This window comes from Oncorhynchus masou, chromosome 10 (genome assembly GCF_036934945.1).
Source record: "Oncorhynchus masou masou isolate Uvic2021 chromosome 10, UVic_Omas_1.1, whole genome shotgun sequence".
Classification (NCBI taxonomy): domain Eukaryota; kingdom Metazoa; phylum Chordata; class Actinopteri; order Salmoniformes; family Salmonidae; genus Oncorhynchus; species Oncorhynchus masou.
This window is the reverse complement of record NC_088221.1, coordinates 15,905,508-15,925,158: the sequence shown is the minus strand read 5'-3', so window position 1 is coordinate 15,925,158 and position 19,651 is coordinate 15,905,508. Positions and strand designations below refer to the sequence as shown.

General features: G+C 44.3%; 1 pseudogene; it reads left to right on the top strand.

Moving 5' to 3' along the window:
- The first annotated feature begins 1,063 nt into the window (after positions 1–1,063).
- The window catches only part of LOC135547231 (obg-like ATPase 1), a 40,037-nt pseudogene continuing 21,449 nt past the window's right edge, over positions 1,064–19,651 (top strand).

Below are 19,651 nucleotides of genomic sequence, written 5' to 3'. Positions count from 1 at the left end.
ACAGAACATGACCAAAATGTTCAAATGTTCATAAATGATCAGAAGGGTCAGATAATAATAATCACAGTGATTGTAGAGGGTGCAACAGGTCAGCACCTCTCGAGTAAATGTCAGTTGGCTTTTCATAGCCGATCATTCAGAGTTAGAGACAGCAGGTGCGGTAGAGAGAGAGAGAGTCGAAAACAGCAGGTCCGGGGACAAGGTAGCACGTTCAGTGAACAGGTCAGGGTTCCATAGCCGCAGGCAGAAGAGTTGAAACTGGAGCATCAGCACGACCAGGGGGACTGGGGACAGCAATGAGTCATGAGAGTGAATCAGGCCTTCATGGTCAAATTGCTGCAAAGAAACCACTACTAAAGGACACCGATAATAAGAAAAGACTTGCTTGGGCCAAGAAACGCGAGCAATGGACATTAGAGTAGAGTAGGTGAATGGATGATCTCTGCATGTGTGGTTCCCACCGTGAAGCATGTAGGAGGAGGTTTGATGGTGTTGGTGTGCTTTGCTGGTGACACTGTCAGTGATTTATTTAGAATTCAAGGCACACTTAACCAGCATGGCTACCACAGCATTCTGCAGCGATACGCCATCCCATCAGGTTTGCGCTTAGTGGGACTATGATTTGTTTTTCAATAGGACAATGACCCAACACACCTCCAGGCTGTGTAAGGGCTATTTGACCAAGAAGGAGAGTGATGGGGTGCTGCATCAGATGACCTTGCCTCCACAATCTCCCGACCACAACCCAATTGAGATGGTTTGGGATGAGTTGGACCACAGAGTGAAGGAAAAGCAGCCAAAAAGTGCTCAGCATATGTGGGAACTCCTTCAAGACTGTTGGAAAAGCATTCAAGGTGAAGCTGGTTGAGAGAATGCCAAGAGTGTGCAAAGCTGTCCTGAAGGCAAAGGGTGGCTGCTTTGAAGAATCTCAAATATAAAATATATTTTAATTTGTTTAACACCTTTTTGGTTACTATGTGATTTCACATGTGTTATTTCATAGTTTTGATGTCTTCAGTATTACTCTACAATGTAGAAAATAGTACAAATAAAGAAAAACCCTTGAATGAGTAGGTGTGTCCAAACTTTTGACTGGTATTGATCTATATGGTGTGTGTGTGTGTGTGTGTGTGTGTGTGTGTGTGTGTGTGTGTGTGTGTGTGTGTGTGTGTGTGTGTGTGTGTGTGTGTGTGTGTGTGTGTGTGTGTGTGTGTGTGTGTGTGTGTGTGTGTGTGTGTGTGTGTGTGTGTGTGTGTGTGTGCGTGCGTGCGTGCGTGTGAATCTCTGTAGCTACAGCAAAGGTTTAAGTAATTATGTGTGTGGGAGTGTGTTATAGTGATGTTATACTGTTTCTGTACTCTAAAGGTGCGTTTGCAGATGAGGACATTGTCCACGTGGAGGGGAACGTGGACCCAGTGAGGGACATTGAGATCATCCACGAGGAGCTGAGGCTGAAGGATGAGGAGATGATCGGGCCCATTATGGAGAAGCTGGAAAAGGTGGCCGCGAGGGGAAGCGACAAGAAACTCAAACCTGAATATGTGAGTCAGTGTCTCAGCATGTCCACTGCATCCCCCGCACAGCACGCATCAACACAAATAATAACCCTCCCACACACTGCCAATGGGAAAAATGTATTTTTCTGTTCCTTCCCATTGGGTCTCCCTCTGCCACGTTTTTCTTTCTTTTTCTGAGATTGAAAGTGATCGGGGGTCAGGGGTATTCTGCTGTAGAAATCATTAATAGAGATTTACGTATTCAGCTGCTAACCCTGGGTCACAGTGCTGGGCTAATGAAAGGGTTTTCACAAGTCTCTTTTCATCTGAAGTAGTACTCAAATCACAGCACAGCTCTCGCTCTGCGCTCTCGCACCCACAGCAGTCTCTGGAAATTGGGTGAGGCCATACAATGGGTGACCCACAATCCCACATCTAGATATGAATACAATAAATGTTTGGAATGTGCTTTGACAGAACATTCTTCGGTTTTCCGCAGTGAGAAACCGAATAGACTGTAAGATTAGAGGGCATCCAAATACACTGTATATCATATCGACTTAAAAGGAAGCTCGGCAGTATTTACTGCTGCAGTTCCGTTTCTGTTTTGATTGCGTGCTCTGCTCTGTCCCTCCACCGCTAGTGACGCAGGATTCAGGCAGTGATGCTGCCTGTGTCATGTACTCTCAGTTTGCAGGGCAGAGTGAGCATGAACCCCTTTGCAGAATGGGTGAGTAAGCGAGGTAATCTGGTCTTTCAGAGGGAGCGGCGTGCCCAATTTCAGAACCCCGGCACATGAGGGTCTGACCGCTCATTACACTAACGAGCGGGGCCATTTCACCTGCCGCAGAGGCCCTGGCCGGTCGGTCCCCCTCAGAGTAATCCCCCTCAGCAGCCCGGCAGACGGGCAAGACATTCAGGCCAGGCAGGTGGCCGCTGACGCACGTAATTGCTGGCAATTTTAGGCAATGAATAAAAAGGATCTGCATTACTTGTCAAAGGTTGTGTGTGCCTTCCCAAGCAGAATCTATGTACGGTGCCTTCAGAAGTGAGAGAGCGGACCTTATCAACGGCTCTGGCGAGCTTTACAGGGGATATAATGCATTTCTTACAGTCCGAATTTGGTATTTGACACATTCAAACTGAGTTTGATTTTGGGGGGGGGAGAAAAGGCGTGTTACTGAGATTATCCTTCATTCTTGTATTTATGTCCAGGTTTAGGGTTCGGTATGTAGGCAGTACCCTCTGCCACTATATACCACGACACTCCTTAATTTACTGCGGTGGGCTAAGTCAGCATCACACAGAGTGATTCTTGGTCGTCTCAAACAAATCTACTTTAAACAAAAGTATACACTTCACACACATGGTTATGGGCTTAAACACAAGAAGACGTCTCTACCATGTCAGACATAGTTGCATCCCAATATTACATTTTACATACATCACAGAAGACTGAAATATTTGTAATGTTTATAAGACTGTTTATTAATTACAAAACATTAAATATTCTACGCATGAGGCCAATAGAATGCGATTTGGTCATTTGATTGCAGGAAATGGGTACTAATGTAAATAAATGAATGGTTTAGCATCACGTCCTTTTATAGTGCCAGGAGTACCATAAAATAACCAGGTAAATAGCATGTAACTATATGAACTTAAACAGTAATTACATCCTGAGATTTGGCACTCACTGAGTCATTATCGAGAAGTTGGAATTAAGCACTAATTTTGGTAGCTGCCGCATGTTTAACCAGAGCTCCTCAATCAGTCCTTCTCTTTCCAAAATACTCCTGAATTCTGAATGAACACATATTTAAATACAGATCTTTTTTTACATTTCTGTAGTGTGACATATCATACACATTTCTCAACAACAACAAATATATATATATATATTATGTTACTCAATATTCTATAGCTAGCAAGATGCATTGGATATTGATAGCACTCAGACAAACATGGGGTGTTTTGTAGCTGGAGCTGATTATTCTTGTTACAAAATAGACACGATAACTTGTGGTAGTTCAAAAGTGATTACAACCACGTCATCAGCCTTTATCAGAGAATACTTGGCCAATTGCGTGTATTTATTCAGCACGAATTCAACTGACTGATTGTGGGCCCACGAGAAAATATGTCTTTATATAGTAAAACACTATAGGCATTATGTCGCAACATAACAAGCTATTCAAACTCATATTACAATAGTTTTGTTATGGTCACTTAAATCCATTTGAGATTCACAATGTACATTGAACAAGGAGAATGTTTCACTGTTTTCTTTCTTCCAGCTGAATCCCAGAATTCCCCGCCCTTAACAAACAATAATAGTCAGCAGCTAAGACCCCCAGCAGTGTTTCCTGGTGGCAGGCGTATGTGTTTGACCCCTGTGGGACCTATTTGCCTTTTATTAACACCTGCCTGTTAGAGGAGCGCTGTACGGAGGCCCAGAGCTGATGAGGGAAACCTGGAGCGGGTTCAGCCTGTGTCACTGGCCGTTTGCTGTTTCCATTTCACACATGATTAATCTCTCTGTGAAGGCTTGGGCTGGCGCGGGCGGACTGTGCGGCGCTCTTCCTGCTCTCTCTCCTGCTGGCCGCACTCTGGCTGCCTGACTAAAAGGCCTTTAGAATTCCTGCGGAGAGAGATGTGCAGAGAGTGAATGCAGCTGGCTGGGGTTCAGTGTGCGGAGCTTTTTCTGCCATTGTGTAATTGAGGCTCTGACAGGCGCTTTTCCTCTGTTCTTTCAAAGGGGAGTGTGATTGTGAAGTGCTGCTAGGGTTTGGGGAGGAAAGAGGAGGTAGGGGGAGGGTTGCAGGAGGTGGAGGAGTTTTTATATGAAGGGGGAGGTTAAGTTAAGACGGGAACAAAAAAGAATGTGTTCCGCTAATTTCTGTGGGGCCAGATCAACAATAATAGGCTCAATTTCTTTATTACAAATTTTATAACTGCCTCCCTCCCATGTTCCCACCCATTCCCACTCGCAGATCCTGTCATGGCCCAGTCTTGCCTGTGGTCTCAACCCACTACTGCTTCAGTAATGAATGTGGCAAACATTGCTGGAAAAGCCTGATATTTTCTCCAGTAGGAACAGTGTGTAATTAGTACCTGACTAGTGCAAACTCAATGTGACTGCTCACTGCAGAGAGCCAAGGGGAGTGGACATCATACGCATATCTCTAACGAACTTGCTTGACCTTTTCTCTCTCTCTTTTTTCCCCCCCTCCTCGTACTTTTATTATTGGAATGGTCTTCATTGAATACAAGTGTATTGAATAGGTGTGACAAGCAGGTTAAAACATAGTGAGACTAGGGGGGGAAGGGGGGGGGGGGGCCTTGTGCGTGCCACCCATGTCAAAGCCTCCCTGTTTCAATATGAGCAGGCATTGTTCATTTGGGCATCAGGATACCGTGCATTTAGGAAATAATTACCCTGTACCCTGCTGGGTTTACATTATTGCTCATCTCCTTTAATGGCTCCTCGTTCATTCTCTTTGAATCCCGAACAGGACGTAACGCTCCAAATCAAGAACTGGGTAGCGGATGAAAAGAAACGTGTTCGCTACTGTCACGATTGGACTGAGAAAGAGGTGAGGCTTTGATGTCACACTCAAATGTATTAATGCCATTTATCAGGCTCGTCTTTTCATGTCAGACTTCTGCTTTTGAGCAAAACGCTTTAATATGCAAATCCCTTAATGTGCATGCTGTCTTTTTGGGGGGTATTTCTGTGTTGCTTTGTCCGGCCTGATATTGATCTAAACGCTTTATAGATGCTCCCTGCAGAGTCCAGACCAGATTCTAATTTGATTTGGCTTCACTTTTTTACTCTGCGTCCTCCTCAAAGGCTACTTTGGAAAGTTTGGGTCCTCAGTTATCTCTCTCTCTCTCTCTCTCTCTCTCTCTCTCTCTCCCCCTCTCTCTCCCTCTCCCCCTCTCTCTCTCTCTCTCTCTCTCTCTCTCTCTCTCTGTCTCTGTGTCACTCTCTCTCTCTCCCCCTCTCTCTCTTCCCCTCTCTCTCTCTCTCTCTCTCTCAGATCGAAGTGTTGAACAAATACTTGTTTTTGACATCCCAAGCCAATGATTTAGCTCATTAACCTCTCAGAGAAAGACTACTTCAGAAGAAAGAACAAATGGTAAGTAAGTGCTCAGAAATAGGGTGGAACCCCACTGACTTGACAACCATTCCCCTTTTACAAATGTGTATTTACCTACACCATGGACGACCATGGACCTTCCCCTTTTACGAATGTGTCTTTACTTATTAAATGTTGACTTCCTTACATCTCTCTCTCATCCAGAACCATGAAATGATAGTTCATATTTTCTGTTTATTTTATACCAAAACTTCCATTGTTAATTTCCAACATTCCAATATTCACTAACGAACTGACAGGTAACTGGAGATGGATAGTTATGAGCTGTGATGCAATGATACAAAAATAGGTGCGTTAACACTGATCACCGATCGCATTGAGTAAAATAACGCTTCCTATACTTTCAACGCATTTTTCCCCCACAAAAGGTGGATGACCAAAATAAAAAAGGTCTGTAAACGGCCATTACGTCCATTTCCACTCCAATACACCACTGATTACTAGTAAAGTTAGAGGCCTACTGTACAGTACTCATAATAATCCTGTGGTGAAAGGTTCCTCGTTCTCCACATGCTAAAGTCCTCCCTCAGTCACTGTGGAGTAAGCTTGTCTACTACTGCAGTACCCACGCTGCTCTACTGGCTCCCACTCAATAAGATAGTGACTCTGTGACAGGACATGTTTGGGCGGTGGCACTCAGCCCCCTCTGACACTCCAGTCACAGCTAGCCCTGCAAAACCAAAGCAGCCCCCAAACTCTGCACTCCATTAACTACTCTAAAACCATATGGTTTTCATTTTCTATCAGAAAATGCTCTTTTCCATGTGATATCAAAGAGGGGAAAGGCTTCAAATGACAACAACAACAGAAAATAAACATTCATAGACTCGAAACCCAAAAAGTAATTAACGTCGTATGAAGAGAGCCAATAAATCAAAAGCAGGGTTCTCTTTTAAATAGTGTGATGTCTACAATTGTTTTTCTCAAAATGGTTGGTTTTGTCTGACAAGTTCACTGTTTACAGATGTTTGCTCTTCATCGAAAAATGTCTTACTGGGTTGACTCTCTATGTCCAAAAACTTATTTTACATGGGATTCAAGTGAGACATCTGCAATCCCAAAATGTGTGCGGCTAATATCACCTACTGTAATGTATTTCCTTCCTAATGAACAGGTCAGAAGGTTGTTTATGTGATCAGGGGTATAGTACTATTTGACTTGTCATCTTAAGCCCGGCCTGACTTATCACTGTCCCATAAACTCTAAGGTGCGACCTCATTCTACATGAAATGGTGTCAGAGTGTCTCCAAATGTATTTGTTTAGGTCTGGTAAACAGTGGCTCGATGTCCCGTTCATTCACCTGAGTTACATGGGCCAACCTGTATAGCTGTGGGCTGTGGCAGAGTGCTAGTGCAGCCAGAGGGATGATAAGAGAAGACTTTTCCACATGACCACCTTTGGGAGAGTGGAGTTGTGGTCTGGCGACATAGAGAGCAGGGATAACAAAGTGGACAACATCCATTACAGGTGAAAGGGATACTTGTCTTATCTACGTTACAGCCACATACTGTCGATAACCAGTAACTTGTGGATTGGTATCACACTTTTTCAATTGCCCTCTAGGATTTGGTGTCAAACAGTTTGCCTCTGCGTTTGTTTTTCTCTGTTTTGCTTGGCAGCTGCGTTCGATTAGGAGGGAAGTTGTTTACCTGATGACTGTTGGGTCAAATGTTCCTGACACGAAAGAAGGTCTGTCTGTCTGACAGCGGGAGGAGGGAACGTTGCGTCAGAAATGCATAAATCAGATGATTCATGACGTGCGGAACACCACTCATGGGCAGGAAGTATTTCATGTTACCTGTGTTTTGTTTTTTTTTTACTGTGAGAAAGGCAATAAATCTCGGGAGTTTTCAAATGGGCAAGCGGTAGTGCGGCGGTGTCCTGAGGGCTGAGCGTGAAACAATGCAGACATCAAAGTGTTTATGTTTGACAAGTGATGAGTCACTTCCCTTGTCCAGAGTGGAGCCTACACCTGTATGGAGATGATTACAGGTAGATTCGGCTGCCCTTAAATGTACACTAAATGCTGCTCTCAACCCTAATAGCAGGCAGTCTGCTGTAGAGACGCCAGACTGCCATTTGGCTGTCGCCAGACTCCTGTGTTTTTCCCCAGAACAGTTGAGATGATTATACGGTTAAGGACTATTCAAAGCAAACAGCAAGACAAATTGCAATCGCAGCTTTTAATGTGAGCAGACAAGAAAGAGGAACACAGCATAGGGCAAATAGACCAGTGTTGAGTTTTTTTTTGTTCAGGACACTGAAGCCATTTGGAAAACGTATAGCACTGTATTCATGTACATAGTACAGTATTTTCAATGTTTGTCAATCACATATTCACTTTCAGGCTCTCTTCAGTTGGTTGTATGTTTCCATAATTTTGCCACAAGCATACTTTTTAACGGCACACTTTCCATTTGAACGTCATTGTTTGATCACAATGGTCAGGCAGCGAGGCGAACGCAGAAGGCCTTGTGAGTGACAGACCCAGGCCTGCTGTTGTAATTGTGTGTGTTTACATCAGAGAATCGTTCCATGTTCTATAACGTAGGGAAACAACCCTACCAGACTATACTGATGTCCAGGGAGGGAAAAAAAATGTCAATTTGCTCGACCACAATTACCCTATTTGGAGTGCGGGGTTGTGTAACCACTACATACCAAGCTGACCCCATTTTAACAAGAATAAACAGTATTAGCTATAGCATGAAGCCATCATTAATGGTGGGATCACAGAGGGACGAGAGGCTCCTTTCATCCTCAGGTTCTCTGCTGGAGACGGTATATCATCTACTGTAAAGGGAGGGCACACGTGGGTATAATTCCATACAGTGCAGTGCGTGTGTATGAGAATGTGTACATGTGCACGTTTGAAGTCTGTTGCCGAGGCGACTCCATGCTCATTTGGATGTTGGCGTAATTGCGGTGTGGAGATCAAAGGCCGGCTAGCTGAGTGATGTTCCAGGGGAGCCTTTACCACGCGGCCCTCTCCTCTGTGGAGCGGGGGCTGCCTGCTGCTCGCGCCGCTCCCCTCTCCCCTCCAGCCATGCGCTGCCTCCTGCACATCCCCGCTCGTAAAAAATGATTAAGGCCGCATTTGTCATGTGTTTATGACTGAGAGGCATTGCGTGATAGGAAATGGCATCTACAAGAGTCTACCGAGAGGCTTTCTCCTCTTTCTTCGGCGTCAATAGGCTGCCCGGAACTCTTTTGTCTGTACCACATAGTTTGTGTGTTAGAGAGGGTCATTACTCCTCCAATGATAATGTGGTGGTTTGTCTGCTGTTTGTGTGTTAGAGAGGGTCATTACTTCTTGGTTGATAATGTGGTAGTTTGTCAGCTGTTTGTGTGTTTTCACTTGTCAAAGCACAAGCTGGTCATTTAAAAGTTCCTGGTCTTTAATATTTTCTTTAGAGTTGATATTATTAGATATTTAATCCAATGTCCTTAGCAAGAAAAACAACTGATGTCCCATTTAGAGAGACAGCCTGTTTTGCTGAAGGGTGTACTTTAAAGTAAATTGGACCTCTTAAGTAGGTGTTTCGACCTTTCAAAAAACTGGAAAGGGTGACCTCTCTGAGAGTACCGTGAGTGGGGAGAGGAATGGCCAGGCACTGAGGCTCCTCAGAGGGGGCTTTTACATACAAGAGGTGTGTGTGTGTGTGTGTGTGTGTGTGTGTGTGTGTGTGTGTGTGTGTGTGTGTGTGTGTGTGCGTGTGCGTGTGCGTGTGCGCGTGCGTGCGTGCGCATGTGTGCCTGTCTGGCACGTGTCTGTCTGGGGAATGGTCGTATATGTATTGCTATCTGTCTGCATATGTCCTGTGTCTCCAGACATGTCACTTTGTTCTTACTGAGTGTCTGTGCATTTCTCTCCTGGTTTGGAAAGGAAACCAGCAGGTATGTTTGCTCAGTGAACTACCCCAGCTGGCCTGTAGGTGGTGCTTTGACAATTAAAGTAAAGGTACCCCTGCAGGGAGTCTCAGCAGGGCGGGTGGTTCTAAGGCACGTTTAGTTTTAAGATCTCACTGTCTGAGAGGATGTGCTTAATTTGTTCCTCGATTTGTACAACCTGGTCATCCATGTTTTGTTGAGGTCTTCTATTCATTAAGATTTCAGGATTTACTTTATTTGTAGTTTTATTTTGTTGCAGAGAAATGATTACTGTATATTTTCTTTAATGTCAGATGATTTGTTAGTGAACTGCCAAGCGAGCATGTCTTGGTCCCCATTCAATTTTGAGGCACACTGGACAAACTGACTGAGGGAAAGTATCGTTGTGATCTTTTCAGAATCGTCACATGAAAGCGGTGGCAGCAGCCCACTTCTGCTACTCCAAACCATAATTCCCATAAACAGAATTGAAAGTTAGTAAGTGCAACACCACTGGCTCCATCCAAATTTTTAGGAACTGCTGTCTAGGCCACGGTTTGCCTTTCAAAGCGATGTGGAAGATATATGATCAGTGGGTCCCCTTTCATTCTGTGTACAGCCGTCTACTTCTCTCCCCTCTCCCCTCTTCTCTCTCCCCTTGTATACTGTGGGATCCTGAAAACACTTTCCCATGGTAGGAAAGACGTTCCCTGCTGCCCACACTAACTCCTAATGGAAGCCTTCAGTTAGGCTTTGTAATGAGTGTGAACGACTGGAGAGGCTATGAGAGGAGTAAAACATAACCAGATGGTGTCTCATAAAATCCTGCAGGATCAGTTCACTTGGCTTTGTTTTTGACCGTCCCTGGTCTGTTTCTCCTTCAACGTCAGCAAAACCAAGGAGCTGATCTTGTACTACAGGAAGGGGGGGGGGGGATCACGCCCATATTGACATCGATGGGGCTGCAGAGTGGAGAGGGTGAAAAAGCCTAAAATTCCTCGGCTTGCACATCACAGGACCTGACACGAACCAATCACACCAACAACAGCGCCTCTTCAACCTCTGGCAACTGAAGAAATTTGTCACGGACCCTCAGATCCTCAAGAAGTTCGAGAGCTGCACCATCGAGAGCATCTTGAATGGCCGCATCACCGCCTGGTGCGGAAACGGCACCGCCCTCAACTCAGGCCATCAGACTGCTGAACAGCTCACGCTAGATGTCTCCCTGTACAGCCCTGCACTTTAGATACTATTTGCACCTTAGAGACCATCTGAACTTTAGAGACTATTTGCAATCTCCAAACATCCAACCCTTACACACAAACACACACACAACCACCCATAAATAAACACACACAAGCACTCCCATACACACACATACACACACATACAGTCAACGCTGCTCTCCTATTATATACTATTCATTCGAATGCACGACCAAGACAAGACTTTGTGCTCCCCTCACTAGGCACAGGAGGCTCCTGAGGGGAGGACGGCTCATAATAATGCCTAGAACGAAGTGAATGGAATGGTATCAAACACCTGGAAGCCGTGTGTTTGATGTTTTTGATACTGTTCCATTCATTCCGTTCCAGCCATTTCTATGGGCCGGTCCTCCCCATTTCCAGCCACATGTGGCGCTATGTCATATTGTCTTTTATTATTGATTATTGTACTGCAACACAAGCATTTAGCTGTACTTTTTGTACCTGCTAGAAACTGTGTACGTGACGAATACAATTTGATTTGAACACGTCACACACTGTGTCACACTGTTGTTCACCATGTTGGACAAGTACAAGACATTGGGTAGCCTGGCTGTCTTTGTTGTGGTCTGGTGGGGTCTGATGGGGTCTAGTGGGGTTTGGTGAGGCAGACATGCAGACAGAGACAGCTCTGTTCTGTTGTTGTTATCACTAATGAGATCCTGACGGTGAGTGTCACAGACTTCCGTCCTGGCAGACACACGTTTGTTCCCCGTTGACCACACAAGACAGCAACTAGTTCCTCAAAACGTCCCTCTTGTGTGATAAAGATGGGGACAATGCCAACTGTGTATGTACTTGACCAGAGAGATCAGTTCAGGTTAGATCTTGACCAGAGGTCCCATTTAGCTGATTACAGCTTTCTTACCTCTTGCTCGTGTCCCTCTCAAAGGGCACATAATGATTGATCCATTGCTACTTTTTGTCATACTTTTTGTGTTATATTTGCAGTGACAACGCTGTGTTACTAGATCAACTGCAGTGACAACACTATGTTACTACATCAACTGCAGCGACAACAGTCTGTTACTAGATAAACTACAGTGACAACACTTGTTACTAGATCAATGCAGTGAAAAACTGTGTTACTAGATCAACTGCAGTGACAGCACTGTTACTAAATCAACTGCAGTGACAACACTGTTACTAGATCAACTGCAGTGACAACACTGTGTTACTAGACTAACTGCAGTGGCAACACAGTTACTAGATAAACTACAGTGACAGCAATGTGTTGCTACATCAACTGCAGTGACAACACTTGTTACTAGATCAACTGCAGTGACAACACTGTGTTACTACATCAAATCAAATCAAATTTATTTATATAGCCCTTCGTACATCAGCTGATATCTCAAAGTGCTGTACAGAAACTCAGCCTAAAACCCCAAACAGCAAGCAATGCAGGTGTAGAAGCATGGTGGCTAGAAAAACTCCCTAGAAAGGCCAAAACCTAGGAAGAAACCTAGAGAGGAACCAGGCTATGTGGGGTGGCCAGTCCTCTTCTGGCTGTGCCGGGTGGAGATTATAACAGAACATGGCCAAGATGTTCAAATGTTCATAAATGACCAGCATGGTCAAATAATAATAATCACAGGCCGAACAGTTGAAACTGAAGCAGCAGCACGGCCACCTGGGGACAGCAAGGAGTCATCATGCCAGGTAGTCCTGAGGCATGGTCCTAGGGCTCAGGTCCCCAGAGAGAGAGAAAGAAAGAGAGCATACTTAAATTCACACAGGACACCGGATAGGACAGAAGAAGTACTCCAGATATAACAAACTGACCCTAGCCCCCCGACACATAAACTGCTGCAGCATAAATACTGGAGGCTAAGACAGGAGGGGTCAGGAGACACTGTGGCCCCATCTGATGATACCCCCGGACAGGGCCAAACAGGAAGGATATAACCCCACCCACTTTGCCAAAGCACAGCCCCCACACCACTAGAGGTGAGACAAGGCCGAGTATAGCCCACAAAGATTTCCGCCACTGCACAACCCAAAGGGGGGGGCGCCAACCCAGACAGGAAGATCACATCAGTGACTCAACCCACTCAAGTGACGCACCCCTCCTAGGGACGGCATGAAAGAGCATCAGTAAGCCAGTGACTCAGCCGCTGTAATAGGGTTAGAGGCAGAGAATCCCAGTGGAAAGAGGGGAACCGGCCAGGCAGAGACAGCAAGGGCGGTTCGTTGCTCCAGAGCCTTTCCGTTCACCTTCACACTCCTGGGCCAGACTACACTCAATCATATGATCCACTGAAGAGATGAGTCTTCAGTGAAGACTTGAAGGTTGAGACCGAGTTTGAGTCTTTCACATTGGTAGGCAGACCATTCCATAAAAATTTAGCTCTATAGGAGAAAGCCCTGCCTCCAACTGTTTGCTTAGAAATTCTAGGGTCAATTAGGAGGCCTGCGTCTTGTGAACGTAGCGTACGTGTAGGTATGTACGGCAGGACCAAATCAGAGAGATAGGTAGGAGCAAGCCCATGTAATGCTTTGTAGGTTAGCAGTAAAACCTTGAAATCAGCCCCTGCCTTGACAGGAAGCCAGTGTAGGGAAGCTAGCACTGGAATAATATGATCAATTTTTTGGGTTCTAGTCAGGATTCTAGCAGCTGTATTTAGCACCAACTGAAGATTATTTTGTGCTTTATCCGGGTAGCCGGAAAGTAGAGCATTGTAGTAGTCTAACCTAGAAGTAACAAAAGCATGGATTAATTTTTCTGCATCGTTTTTGGACAGAAAGTTTCTGATTTTTGCAATGTTACATAGATGGAAAAAAGCTGTCCTTGAAACAGTTTTGATATGTTCGTCAAAAGAGAGATCATGGTCCAGAGTAACGCCGAGGTCCTTCACAGTTTTATTTGAGACGTCTGTACAACAATTAAGATTAATTGTCCGATTCAACAGAGGATCTCTTTGTTTCTTGGGACCTAGATCAAGCATCTCTGTTTTGTCCAAGTTTAAAAGTAGAAAGTTTGCAGCCATCCACTTCCTTATATCTGAAACACAGGCTTCCAGCGAGAGCAATTTTGGGGCTTCACCATGTTTAATTGAAATGCACAGCTGTGTGTCATCCGCATAGCAGTGAAAGTTAACATTATGTTTTCGAATGACATCCCCAAGAGGTAAAATATATAGTGAAAACAATAGTGGTCCTAAAACGGAACCTTGAGGAACACCGAAATTTACAGTTGATTTGTCAGAGAACAAACCATTCACAGAGACAAACTGATATCTTTCCGACAGATAAGATCTAAACCAGGTCAGAACTTGTCCATGTAGATCAATTTGTGTTTCCAATCTCTCAAAAAGAATGTGGTGATCGATGGTATCAAAAGCAGCACTAAGGTCTAGGAGCACAAGGACAGATGCAGAGCCTCGGTCTGATGCCATTAAAAGGTAATTTACCACCTTCACAAGTGCAGTCTCAGTGCTATGATGGGGTCTAAAACCAGACTGAAGCATTTCGTATACATTGTTTGTCTTCAGGTTGGCAGTGAGTTGCTGCGCAACAGCCTTTTCTAAAAAGTTTGAGAGGAATGGAAGATTCGATTTAGGCTGATTAGTTTTTTATATTTTCTGGGTCCAGGTTTGGCTTTTTCAAAAGAGGCTTTATTACTGCCACTTTTAATGAGTTTGGTACGCATCCGGTGGATAGAGAGCCGTTTATTATGTTCAACATAGGAGGGCCACGCACAGTAAGCAGCTCTCTGAGTAGTTTAGTTGGAATAGGGTCCAGTATGCAGCTTGAAGGTTTAGAGGCCTTGATTATTTTCATCATTATGTCAAGAGATATAGTACTAAAACACTTGACTGTCTCTCTTGATCCTAGGTCCTGGCAGAGTTGTGCAGACTCAGGATAACTGAGCTTTGAGGGAATACGCAGATTTAAAGAGGAGTCTGTAATTTGCTTTCGAATGATCATGATCTTTCCTTAAAGAAGTTCATGAATTTATTACTGCTGAAGTGAAAGCCATCCTCTCTTGGGGAATGCTGCTTTTTAGTTAGCTTTGCCACAGTATCAAAAAGGAATTTCGGATTGTTCTTATTTTCCTCAATTAAGTTGGAAAAATAGGATGATCGAGCAGCAGTAAAGGCTCTTCGATACTGCACGGTACTGTCTTTCCAAACTAGTCGGAAGACTTTCAGTTTGGTGTGGCACCATTTCTGTTCCAATTTGCTGGAACCTTGCTTCAGAGCTTGTATATTTTCTGTATACCAGGGAGCTAGTTTCTTATGAGAAATGTTTTTAGTTTTTAGGGGTGCAACTGCATCTAGGGTATTGCGCAAGGTTAAATTGAGTTCCTCAGTTAGGTGGTTCACTGATTTTTGTCCTCTGACGTCCATGAGTAGATAGAGGGAGTCTGGAAGGACATCAAGGAATCTTTGTGTTGTCTGTGAATTTATAGCACAACTTTTGACGTTCCTTGGTTGGGGTCTGAGTAGATTATTTGTTGGAATTGCAAACGTAACAAAATGGTGGTCCAATAGTCCAGGGTTATGAGGATAAACATTAAGATGCACAACATTTATTCCATGGGACAAAACTAGGTCCAGAGTATGACTGTGACAGTGAGGAGGTCCAGGGACATGTTGGACAAAACCAAAATGGACAAAATGGATCCGAAAGCCTTTTGGAGTGGGTCTGTGGACTTTTCCACGTGAATATTAAAGTCACCAAATATTAGAATATTATCTGCTATGACTACAAGGTCTGATAGGGATTCAGGGATCTCAATGAGGAACGTTGTATATGGCCCAGGAGGCCTGTAAACAGTAGCTATAAAAAGGGATTGAGTAGGCTGCATAGATTTCATGACTAGAAGCTCAAAAGACGAAAACGTCATTTTTTTGGTTTGTAAATTGAAATTTGCTGTCGTAAATGTTAGCAACACCTCCGCCTTTGCGGGATGCACGGGGGATATGGTCACTAGCGTAGCCCCAATTATCTACAAATTCTATCTTTTGGGAGGGGCAGAATTGAGTTGTGAGACTCTGCTGTAGAGCTCATCACTCCCCCTAACTGAGAGGAGGCCAGAGACAATTACTCGATGCCGACACATCTTTCTAGCTGATTTACACGCTGAAGCTATGTTGCGCTTGATTATCTCTGACTGTTTCATCCTAACATCGTTGGTGCCGACATGGATAACAATATCTCTATAATCTCTACACTCGCCAGTTTTAGCTTTAGCCAGCACCATCTTCAGATTAGCCTTAACGTCGGTTGCCCTGCCCCCTGGTAAACAGTGTGTGATTGCTGGATGATTAGTTTTAAGTCTAATACTGCGGGTAATGGAGTCGCCAATGACTAGAGTTTTCAATTTGTCAAAGCTAATGGTGGGAAGCTTCAGCGTCTCAGACCCCGTAACGGGAGGAGTAGAGACAAGAGAAGGCTCGGCCTCTGACTCCGACTATTTGCTTAATGGGGAAAACCGGTTGAAAGTTTCTGTCGGCTGAATGAGAGACACTGGTTGAGCATTCCTACAGCATTTCCCTCCAGAAACTGTGAGAAACTTGTCCGGCTGCGGGGACCGTGCGAGGGGATTTATACTAACGTTACTATCTGTACTTACTGGTGACACAGGCGCTGTTTCATCCTTTCCTACACTGAAATTACCCTTGCCTAACGATTGCGTCTGAAGCTGGGCTTGTAGCACAGCTATCCTCGCCGTAAGGCATCAATGTTGTCATCAATTGCAGTGACAACACTGTGTTACTACATCAACGACAGTTAAAACATTGTGTTGCTTGATCAACTGCAGTGATAACAATGTGTTACTAGATCAACTGCAGTGACAAAACTGTGTTACTAGATCAACTGCAGTGACAAATCTGTGTTACTAGATCAACTGCAGTGGCAACACTGTGTTACTAGATCAACTGCAGTGGCAACACTGTTACTATATCAACTGCAGTGACAACCCTGTGTTACTAGATTAACTGCAATGGCAGCAGAGTTACTAGATAAACTACAGTGACAACACTGTGTTGCTAGATCAACTGCAGTGATAACACTGTGTTACAAGATCAACTGCAGTGACAACACTGTGTTACTAGACCAACTGCAGTGACAACACTGTTACTAAATCAACTGCAGTGACAACAATGTTACTAGATCAACTGCAGTGAGAACACTGTGTTACTAGATCAACTGCAGTGACAACACTGTGTTACTTGAGCAACTGCGGTGACAACACTGTTAATCAATCAACTGCAGTGACAACAATGTTACTAGATCAACTGCAGTGACAACACTGTGCTACTAGATCAACTGCAATGGCAACACAGTTACTAGATTAACTGCAGTGAAAACACTGTTGCTAAATCAACTGCGGTGACAACACTGTTACTAGATCAACTGCAGTGACAACACTGTTACTTAATCAACTGCAGTGACAACAATGTTACCAGATCAACTGCAGTGACAACACAGTTACTAGATTAACTGCAGTGACAACAATGTTACTAGATCAACTGCAGTGACAACACTGTGCTACTAGATCAACTGCAATGGCAACACAGTTACTAGATTAACTGCAGTGAAAACACTGTTGCTAAATCAACTGCAGTGACAACACTGTGTTACTGGAGCAACTGCGGTGACAACACTGTTAATCAATCAACTGCAGTGACAACACTGATACTAAATCAACTGCAATGACAATGTTACCAGATCAACTGCAGTGACACCACTGTGTTACTAGATCAACTGCAGTGACAACACTTGTTACAAGATCAACTGCAGTGAAAACACTTTTACTAGATATATTGCAGTGACACTGTTACTAGATCTACTGCAGTGGCAACACTGTTACTAGATCCACTGCAGTGACAGCACTGTGTTACGAGATCAACTGCAGTGGCAACACTGTTACTAGATCCACTGCAGTGACAACACTGTGTTACGAGATCAACTGCAGTGTCAACAATGTTACTTGATCCACTGCAGTGGCAACACAGTTACTAGATCATCTGCAGTGGCAACACTGTGTTAATGGAGCAACTGCAGTGGCAACAATGTTAGCAGATCAACTGCAGTGACAACACTTGTTACAAGATCAACTGCATTGACAACACTGTTACTAGATCCACTGCAGTGACAACACTGTGTTACTGGTACAACTGCAGTGACAACACTGTTACTAGATCAACTGCAGTGACAACACTGTTACTTGATCAACTGCAGTGACAACATTGTGTTACTAGTGCAACTGCAGTGACAACACCGTTACTAAATCAACTGCAGTGACAACAATGTTACCAGATCAACTGCAGTGACAACACTGTGTTACTAGTGCAACTGCAGTGACAACACCGTTACTAAATCAACTGCAGTGACAACACTGTTACTAAATCAACTGCAGTGACAACGCTGTTACCAGATCAACTGCAGTGACAACACTGGATTTGGTTTGAATTCTCTCACCTGTCAGCATATTATTCATTATCACAGCCCTATTCAGGTGGTAAGTTAAGGTCCTTTTCATTTAATAAAAATGGCCATTTCTGTTGGAACACAATATGCTAAGCTCTTCCAAAGCATTCATACAGGAGCACATTGCCTGTCCCGAAGCAGCTCTGTGATGGGAAGAAAAAAAGAAGCCCTTGGAAGCCTTCTTTCTGAGATTGAGAACATAAGATTCTCCATGTGTTTTAAGTCAAGCTAATGATATATTTTGATGGCAGGTTGTGTTGTTTATTATCTTTGTGATAAGGGCTATAACAAAACACACATGTCACAGCAAGTGTCCTGCAGCCTGCCAGCTTTAATGAGATAAATAAATGAATTTAGTGTTGCCACATACAGCTCCTGAAAGCTTGTTATCAGAGTGATTGTTGAACTGTTATGAATGGATAAAGGATACAGGAGGGAAGAAGAGTGGGGGGGGGGCATGATTGGCTGATGTTGCATATGTCCTTGATTACCTTCTCTCTGCTTTTATTCTAATAAGTGGCATTCTTTGTACTCCCTTGGACGGCTAGACAGTCTGACACGAGATGAGAATAAATATTGCATGTGGTACACATTAAGCTGTCATCCAGGAAGAGAGAGGGAGATATGGAGAAATCCACCGTGCCCCATTCTGCTGCCTGCGCTACACTTTGCCTGCTCTTGTCACAATTGTCACATTTTGATGACCTTCTCCCCCCTCGTTTTCTTGCTCGCAGTCACTTGCAATGAATGACAGCCCTGCTGCCCTGTATAGAGAATTATTTGAGGTGATGTAGTATGTATGTACTCCTGGGGGTTACTGTTTGAATTTCTGATCGTATTCTTTATTTTTTTACTCCCGTACAAATTGCAGTAAGCTAGGCTGTAGCTATTCTACTGTAGTGCCACCTCTGTCATTTAAAGGATGAGATTTAAAGGAAGTGTTATTTCTACGAAGCCATATTCGCTGTTGATTTTGTGTATGTATGTTCTCAAGGAATTGTCTTTCAAGAGAGAAAGTTGTTAGCGAAGAAAGTTCTAATCAAACGCCTGTTGTTAGCATGCCCTTGTTGTGCCTTGTGAGAAGAGATGCAAAGAGGATGCTGTTAATTAAGCCTCTTCCCATTGTGCCGGTGCCGCTCTGTTTCCCTCTGCCGTGACTGCTTTGAAGAGGGAAACAAGTTGACAATATTGGCTGTGATGTGAGTAAAGCAGTAAGAGAGGCTGAGGCTCTGCTGGCTGCCTGGCTCTCAGGGCTGTCTGTGGCCACGGGGAGCAGAGAGCATTTGCACTCGTGTCCTCACAGGAGCGCACCACTGGGAGGATGAAAAGCGTCCCACAGAGCCCCTGACTTCCCAGCCTCAAATGGCACCATAAGCTCTCACCCCCCCCCAAGGGTGGGGGGGTTGAGAGCTG